Source organism: Montipora capricornis, chromosome 4, assembly GCF_036669925.1.
Source record: "Montipora capricornis isolate CH-2021 chromosome 4, ASM3666992v2, whole genome shotgun sequence".
NCBI lineage: Eukaryota > Metazoa > Cnidaria > Anthozoa > Scleractinia > Acroporidae > Montipora > Montipora capricornis.
This window is the reverse complement of record NC_090886.1, coordinates 14,009,277-14,016,776: the sequence shown is the minus strand read 5'-3', so window position 1 is coordinate 14,016,776 and position 7,500 is coordinate 14,009,277. Positions and strand designations below refer to the sequence as shown.

General features: G+C 36.0%; 1 protein-coding gene across 2 annotated transcripts in view; it reads right to left on the bottom strand.

Moving 5' to 3' along the window:
- Positions 1-7,500, bottom strand: part of LOC138044492 (histamine H2 receptor-like) — a 26,282-nt gene that overhangs the window by 15,909 nt on the left and 2,873 nt on the right. The gene's annotated exons all lie outside the window — the stretch shown is intronic.

Below are 7,500 nucleotides of genomic sequence, written 5' to 3'. Positions count from 1 at the left end.
GCTCGCGCGGGTGATGCGATTCGCGTCGCCAGCGCGAGATGAAAATCACACGTGTAGCCACCCTTGAACTGGCGACGCGACAGGTGAAAAATCGCAAGAAAAAAGTCCTCAGAGTTGAAACTTTCGCGACAAAATCGTAGAGACAGTTGCCCGTGTAGCCACCCTGCAACTTTTTGCCCGCGCTTGCGACGCGACTAAAGCTAGACTATTAAATTAGAAATGTCTGTATATAATGCCCAGGTCTCTTGAAGTATGCGATTCGCGCGGCCTTCAATTTGTCGCCAAAATTTGTCACAAGTGTAGCCACCCTGGCGCGCAGGCGACGCGACAAAATCTGAAAAAAATCGCATCACCGGCGCCGCGGCTTTACGTTTTAGAATGTTTCAGAGAAACCCAGTAAAATGCTGCGCATGCGTATTTGAGACCAACAGCTGCTGGCTGTTTTACCAAATTTCTCGCAAACGCATCATTAGATTTTTCTGGAAGTTATCGTGTTAAAAAAACACTTATTAAGTGAATAGCCCTTATTCACGATAGCCGCCATGTTGGTTTTTAAATCGTCATGCAAATTAGCCATGTGTTATGCTCGGGGGGCAAACAATGGAATAAAGGCAAATTGCGGAAAATCGGCTCGTCGAAATATTGAATTGACATTGCTAAAAGTACATTTTAGAATTTAGAATTCATTGCCTTTTATTTTAATTTTATATCTTTTGATTGCCTCCGACATTTTGACTTTCTACTTCGTTACCTGCTCATTTTTCACTAAAAAAAACATCGAAGTAACTTGTGTAAGCATTCTATTTTACTACCTAGGTGATAAACATTCAGTGAACGTGAAACAAATCATATGCAAAAATACTGCAAAAAAAAAAACTAATGAGTGAATAGCCCTTATTCACGATAGCCGCCATGTTGGTTTTTAAATTGTCATGCAAATTAGCCATGTGTTATGCTCGGGGGGCAAGCAATGGAATAAAGGCAAATTGCGGAAAATCGGTTCGTCGAAATATTGAATTAACATTGCTAAAAGTACATTTTAGAATTTAGAATTCATTACCTTTTATTATAATTTTATATCTTTTGATTGCCTCCGACATTTTGACTTTCTACTTCGTTATCTGCTAATTTTTCACTAAAAAAAACATCGAAGTAACTTGTGCAAGCATTCTATTTTACTACTTAGGTGATAAACATTCAGTGAACGTGAAACAAATCATATGTGTGGCTAAGATGTTCGATATAACCTCTCGAACTTGTGTTGTTTGCCCCCTCAGAAATGTGTAGCTAATTTGTATGATAAAGGCAAATCCAACATGGCGGCTACCGTGAATAAGGTCTATTTTGCGTAAATGAGGAAGAAGCATCCTTTACGTCTTGTTACTCATGCGCAGCTAAGCGCATGAGGTATAAAATTCCCTCCTTTTCTTGTTTTCCGTGTCACATTAGTGCATGGAAATTTATGCTTGCATACATTTACAACATGACTGTAACTTTACGTGGGGCGGGGGGTTGGGGATCATTCAAAAAAACTTCATAGCTGCTGAAAAATATATTGTTGAGTCAGAAAAATTAATAGAAAGACTTGAAAATAAGTATTAGAGTCTTAAAATGTATGTATGCTTGGAATATCAGTCCATTTTGCATGACAAAATAAACAGTGCGTGTTGGAAGAAATCAATCATCCCTCTCATGTTTCCAGCCCTTAAGTAAACTTGCCACAATTCCACCTCACGAGAATCCCAGGTGAAAATGTTTGGGCGAGCGAAGCGTGTTTTTTCGGACGCGAATCAACACGAGAAGAAGGACTTTTTTAAAGATGTGTCATTTTCCCTTCGATGTGCATGGTCGCGCCGGTCAGTGTAAAATGCAGACTGCAGACTGCAGACCGGGGGTAAAATGCAGACTGAGGTTATAACGTAACTGTTGAAAAAACCCCAAACCCATTAGAAATGCTAACAATTAGGCCTAAATATTGTTTTAGGCCTAATTAGGCCTAAGGTTAGCATTTCTAAGGGGTTTGGGCTTTTTCAACAGTTACGTTATAAGCTCAGTCTGCATTTTACCCCTGGTCTGCAGTCTGCTGTCTGCAGTCTGCAGTCTGCATTTCACACTGACCGTGGTCGCGCCCGAATCATCACATCTTGACTGCACCTGTCCATCCATTAGAACTTTGTTATTGTAGTCGCGGTCATACGGATCGAGCTGTTAGAATAAATCTTTTTCGATTGTAGAGCCAAAGGTAAGTTGTTGACATTAAAGACAAAATTATATATTTTTTCTAATTTTTTTTTACAAATTAGCACTTTGCACGAGAGCGGGGATCGACATAAAGGTCAGGCAAACTGATCTCCATCAACAAGCCGGTCATCTCCTAGTGATCTTTGAGAACCTTAGAGAAGCTTTGGGAGAAACTGAGAATACCTGAGAAAAACTGATCCGACTTTTAGCAACCTGAGCTGTTCTTAGAAGTACTGTTAATGTCAGTATGGGCATGTGACGAAGTCAAAATGGGAAATTGTTTCAACAATACAGACTAGTCGTTGATATGCATTCTGTTTATTTGGTAGCAAAGGAATTTAGGCGATGCTTCAAGGGGAAATTCTGGTTTTCTGTCTTACTTTTGTTTTACTCAGAGGCCATTTATTTGCCAGTATTGAAAAGTTTGGTTCACATTTATGAAATATAACAAATCAATTATCTGTGGCCTTGCAAAGATCTATTTGTATCCCTTTTACATTCCTGAGTTAATTCGACTCTCAAATGACGTACAAACAACTGAGGCCCAGGAATTGTTGATCCAACTAAAACTATTGCCGCACCATACAGTCAAGGTAATGTTGAAGTATTTGGTACAGCCAATGCAGGCACACAACGTGTGGCAATGTCTCTGTCGGCACTTGTTTAAAATTTCAGAAATCCAATAACCTCTTCAGCTGACTTCAAATTATAAACATTGGGAATAATATGTATTCAGCTTTTTCACAATCATGCAAACAGGGACTCCTATTTTCACAGATTTGCCTGTTATGATTATAACTTAAGCTACATTAACTATCAGTTGACATACAGTGATAGCTATAGTGGTTTGCTAAATAGTACACTTCCTCTAATTGCAGACTTTCCTTATGTTATGTCAATGTCAACTGCCTTTAATTCTTTGCTCATAGATAATTATCATGCATATATTTTAACAGTTGAACTTTATACGGTAGCAGTACTGTCTGCCTAATGGGAGGTGTAAAATTTTTGATTCTCATGGCAGAGATTTATTAGGTATGGGACCCATTTGCAACATGTACTTCAATTGGAATAGATTCATTAATGAATTTGGTACAACATTTTCAGAATATATGTGCACAAACATCTGTTACTTAAGAGATTAAAATGTGTTAACATTATTAAAATGTAAAGCAACAGTGGAAGCATTGTTCATTCATTATATGTTCAAAACCAAAATTTTAGACCCTAGGGGCACTTAAATGATGTTTAGACATAGGCCGCTGGCCACGCAAAAGTTAGTCATAGAGCAAGATGTCAAGGAAATTTATCTTGTAATGTGGTTCCCAGTAAACAACAGCTTAAAACTGCCATTTTGGATAATAAGGAAAGCAGCACAGGCTTTTTGATGTGAATTTCTAGCTCCTGCATTAATTGAGTTTTCCAGTGGCACGCAAAGCAAAAGATGAGTTACCACGTTTTTGATTACAATGGTTCTGAACGAAAAAATGTAACAAAAGTATTTTTAAATTTAATTGTTTTGAAACAAAGTATGAGGTTGCATTTCCTAGATGTTTATGTGAACTATCAAATATAGAAAGGAAACAAATAATACCCTTACCAAACCAACCTTATTTTCAACCTGGTTTGAATATGTTTGAATGCTATTTTAACTATTTGCACACTAATTTAAGGTCATCATACTCTATTTTAATCCTATTTTGCGAAAATTGAAAAATAGTGCCATGTATTTAAAATGTAGTTAAATAGAAGTTAAACACTAGTTAATGACCACTGATAGGATGAGTTCAGCTATTTGTAATCTATTTCTCAGAATAATAGGTTCCAAATAGGTATTTGCAATCTATTTATACACCACACATGTTTCAAAATAGTTTAAAATATGCTATTTAAATACTAATTTTAAGGCAACTACGAAACAGGTGACTTTTTAAAAAGTGGTTGTGAAATATTCTTTACAAAAATAGTAATTAAATAGTGTAGTTGAAATCTATTTCAAACGTATGGCATTCATAAATCTCGTAAATAGGAATAAAACAGTCTATTTAAAACTAGTTTGAACTTGAAAGGAGTATTGAAAGGTATTTTCAAATTGCTGAGTATACTCAAATCATTTTCAAACAAATTTTAATAACATATTTAATACCTATTTAAAATGGACAGCTATCATAAAGCTTCAAAATAGGGATAAAGTAGTCTATTTATAACTATTTCAAATTGGAAAGAATAATTTAAAGGTATTTTCGAATTGCTGAGTATATACTCGAATCATTTTAAAACATAATTTAATAGCCTATTTAATACCTATTTAAAATGGACAGCCATCATAAGGCTTCAAAACATGGATAAAATAGCCTACTTAGAACTATTTCAACTTGGAAAGAATTCTTAAAGGTATTTTCAAATTGCAGAGAACTCTAATCATTTTGAAACATATTTTAATCTAGCCTATATTTTAATACTGTATCTATATAAAATAGAGAGTCATTAAAAAGCTTCAAAATAGGGATAAAATTGTATATTTAAAACTATTAGGAATTTTAAAGGAGTAACTAAAAGGTATGTTAATTTAAATCAAGGAGTACTCTTAAACAGATGAAGATGTAACATATAAAATCTCATATGATGATAACAGTACTATACTAAGAAAGCATAAATCTACTTCAGAAAATTGCAGCAAACTGGAAGAAAGAGGAGAGAAATTTACAGCCCAATGGACCCAGAGAAAAAATAAGAACTTCCTTCAAATTGTTTTGAAAAGTACAGGTCTATGGACCCATCGAAAAATAAAAAAACAGACTCTTTCAAATAAAGATGAAAAGTATAGGTCAATGAACTCACACGATAAAGAGCAACTTCTCTCAAATAGATTCTTGTAACACCTATATACCTTGTTTTGTGGTGTACAATAAAGTTATTATTATTATTATTATTATTATTATTATTATTATTATTATCATTATTATTATTTGCAAGTGCGTGTTGTCCTAAGTAGGGTATGTATGTATATATGGAAAGAACTCAAGTGAGGCCTCACTTGAGTTCTTCCCATATATACATACATACGCTACTTAGGGCAACACGCACTGGCACTTAGTACTTGGCTTGGGCCGAGCCGATTTGTCCTCAAACTCCCACGGCCTGCTCCCGTCTGGCCTTGTAGCTCAGTCGGTAGAGCAACGGTGATCTAGTCCGGAGGTCGTGGGTTCGATTCCCACCCGAGTCAGAGATTTTTCTCTGTCCTTGGGTGTTGCATAAGAAGTTCCTGATGCTGTGGATCAGCGAAGGTTCTTCATCCATCACATGCACACAGTAGCGATGGCGTCACTTGAGTTCTTTCCATATATTATTATTATTATTATTATTATTATTAAACTGTCAACAAAAGTACAAATAACCTGGCAGCGCATGAGTATAGGCTACTTAGAGCCTCTTGTTTTATTTTAGATGCGTTATCATGCTAACAGCCTGCAAAGCACATTGACTTTTCAAAAAAATAAATTTTCGTGGGAGCACTTTATTTTTATCAGATCTAGTTTGAGCTTCCTGTCAAAAACTGCATAAATATGGCAGAAATGGAGGTATAAATGCTTAAAAACTGTGTTCAGTCAACTTTAATTTAACGTAAATTCACAAGTCTGATATGTTTACCCTAAGATGATATCATTCCTCTTACAGCTTTTGTCATTTTGCAGTCCACCAGAGTTTGTAAAGCCACAGGCTTACAGCGAAGCCCTCGAGAAGATTTGAAATTTTCTTAGAGGAATGGAAACAGTATTTTAGTTATGCAATCCACTTATGAAATTTCCGAAAAACACATTTGTCAGTCGCTTGACCAACACAGTGAACGACGTAATTTGGTGTGGAATAACTTTATAACTCCGGAATCTTTGTCCGTTATTCACCCTGATAGGATTTGTATACAAATTATGGTCTAGAAGCTACAATACTGGTCACAAATCGTTGAAACAGACACCGTTTCTCTCGAGTTTTTTGGAAAAATCCTAAGATTTCTACTTCACACTGAAGTTATCTGCTGGGAACCCTACGAGAAAATGAATGGTGGTGATTTCGCTGCGTTTATAGACAACCATTTTGATCGCCTATTCGCAGCTGCTGACAAAGGATGTAGTCGAACGTTTTTACAAGATGGGGATCCCTCTCAAAATTCGCATAAAGGTGCAGGTCTTGACATTAGAAACTTGTATAGCATTCTAGAACTGTTCTTTTTAGAAGAGGTAGGGATCGTTTGATATTTTAGAACTTTAGAGATTTAGAGATTTTAGATCCCCCAAAAGACCTTACATATTCTAGAGCTTTAGAAATCTTAGACTCACAACATGGACCATGGATATTCCAGAACTGTAGAACGTTTAGAGATTTTAGAAGACCCAAAGCCCCTCAGTCTTTTTAAAATAACTCTAAAATAGAAGATAGCTATAGTTGACGTGATAATATCAAGCGATCCCTTTGGGGCTTCTAAAATCTCTAAACGTTCTACAGTTCTAGAATATCCATGGTCCATGTTGTGAGTCTAAGATTTCTAAAGCTGTACAATATGTAAGGTCTTTTGGGGGTTCTAAAATCTCTAAAATCTCTAAAGGTCTAGAATATCAAACGATCCCTAGCTCTTCTAACTAGTCTTGTTCTTTCATTCAAATTTGAGCTTTCATGTTACGGTTCGGTTAATCACACTCTTTACGAGATACTGTGATGAATATAGCACTCGTTTACTGATTAAGCCTAAGCGCTCGTTTCAGTGATTAGGCCTAAGCACTCTTTTAAAATTTTAGCTTTCATTTTACGGTTCGGTTAACTACACATTTTATCGAGATCGTGTGAAGAATATAGCACTCGTTTACTGATTAAGCCTAAGCGCTCGTTTCTGTGATTAGGATTTTAGCTTTTATTTTACGGTTCGGTTAACTACACTTTTTACCGAGATCGTGTGAGGAATATAGCACTCATTTACTGATGAAGCCTAACTAGTCTCGTTCTTTCATTCAAATTTGAGCTTTCATGTTACGGTTCGGTTAATCACACTTTTTACGAGATACTGTGATGAATATAGCACTCGTTTACTGATTAAGCCTAAGCGCTCGTTTCAGTGATTAGGCCTAAGCACTCTTTTAAAATTTTAGCTTTCATTTTACGGTTCGGTTAACTACACTTTTTACCAAGATCGTGTAAAGAAGAAAAGAACCTCGGAACGTGCAAAGGCAGTCAGTCACTTACTTTCAACGAAACAGCCTCCAAGAT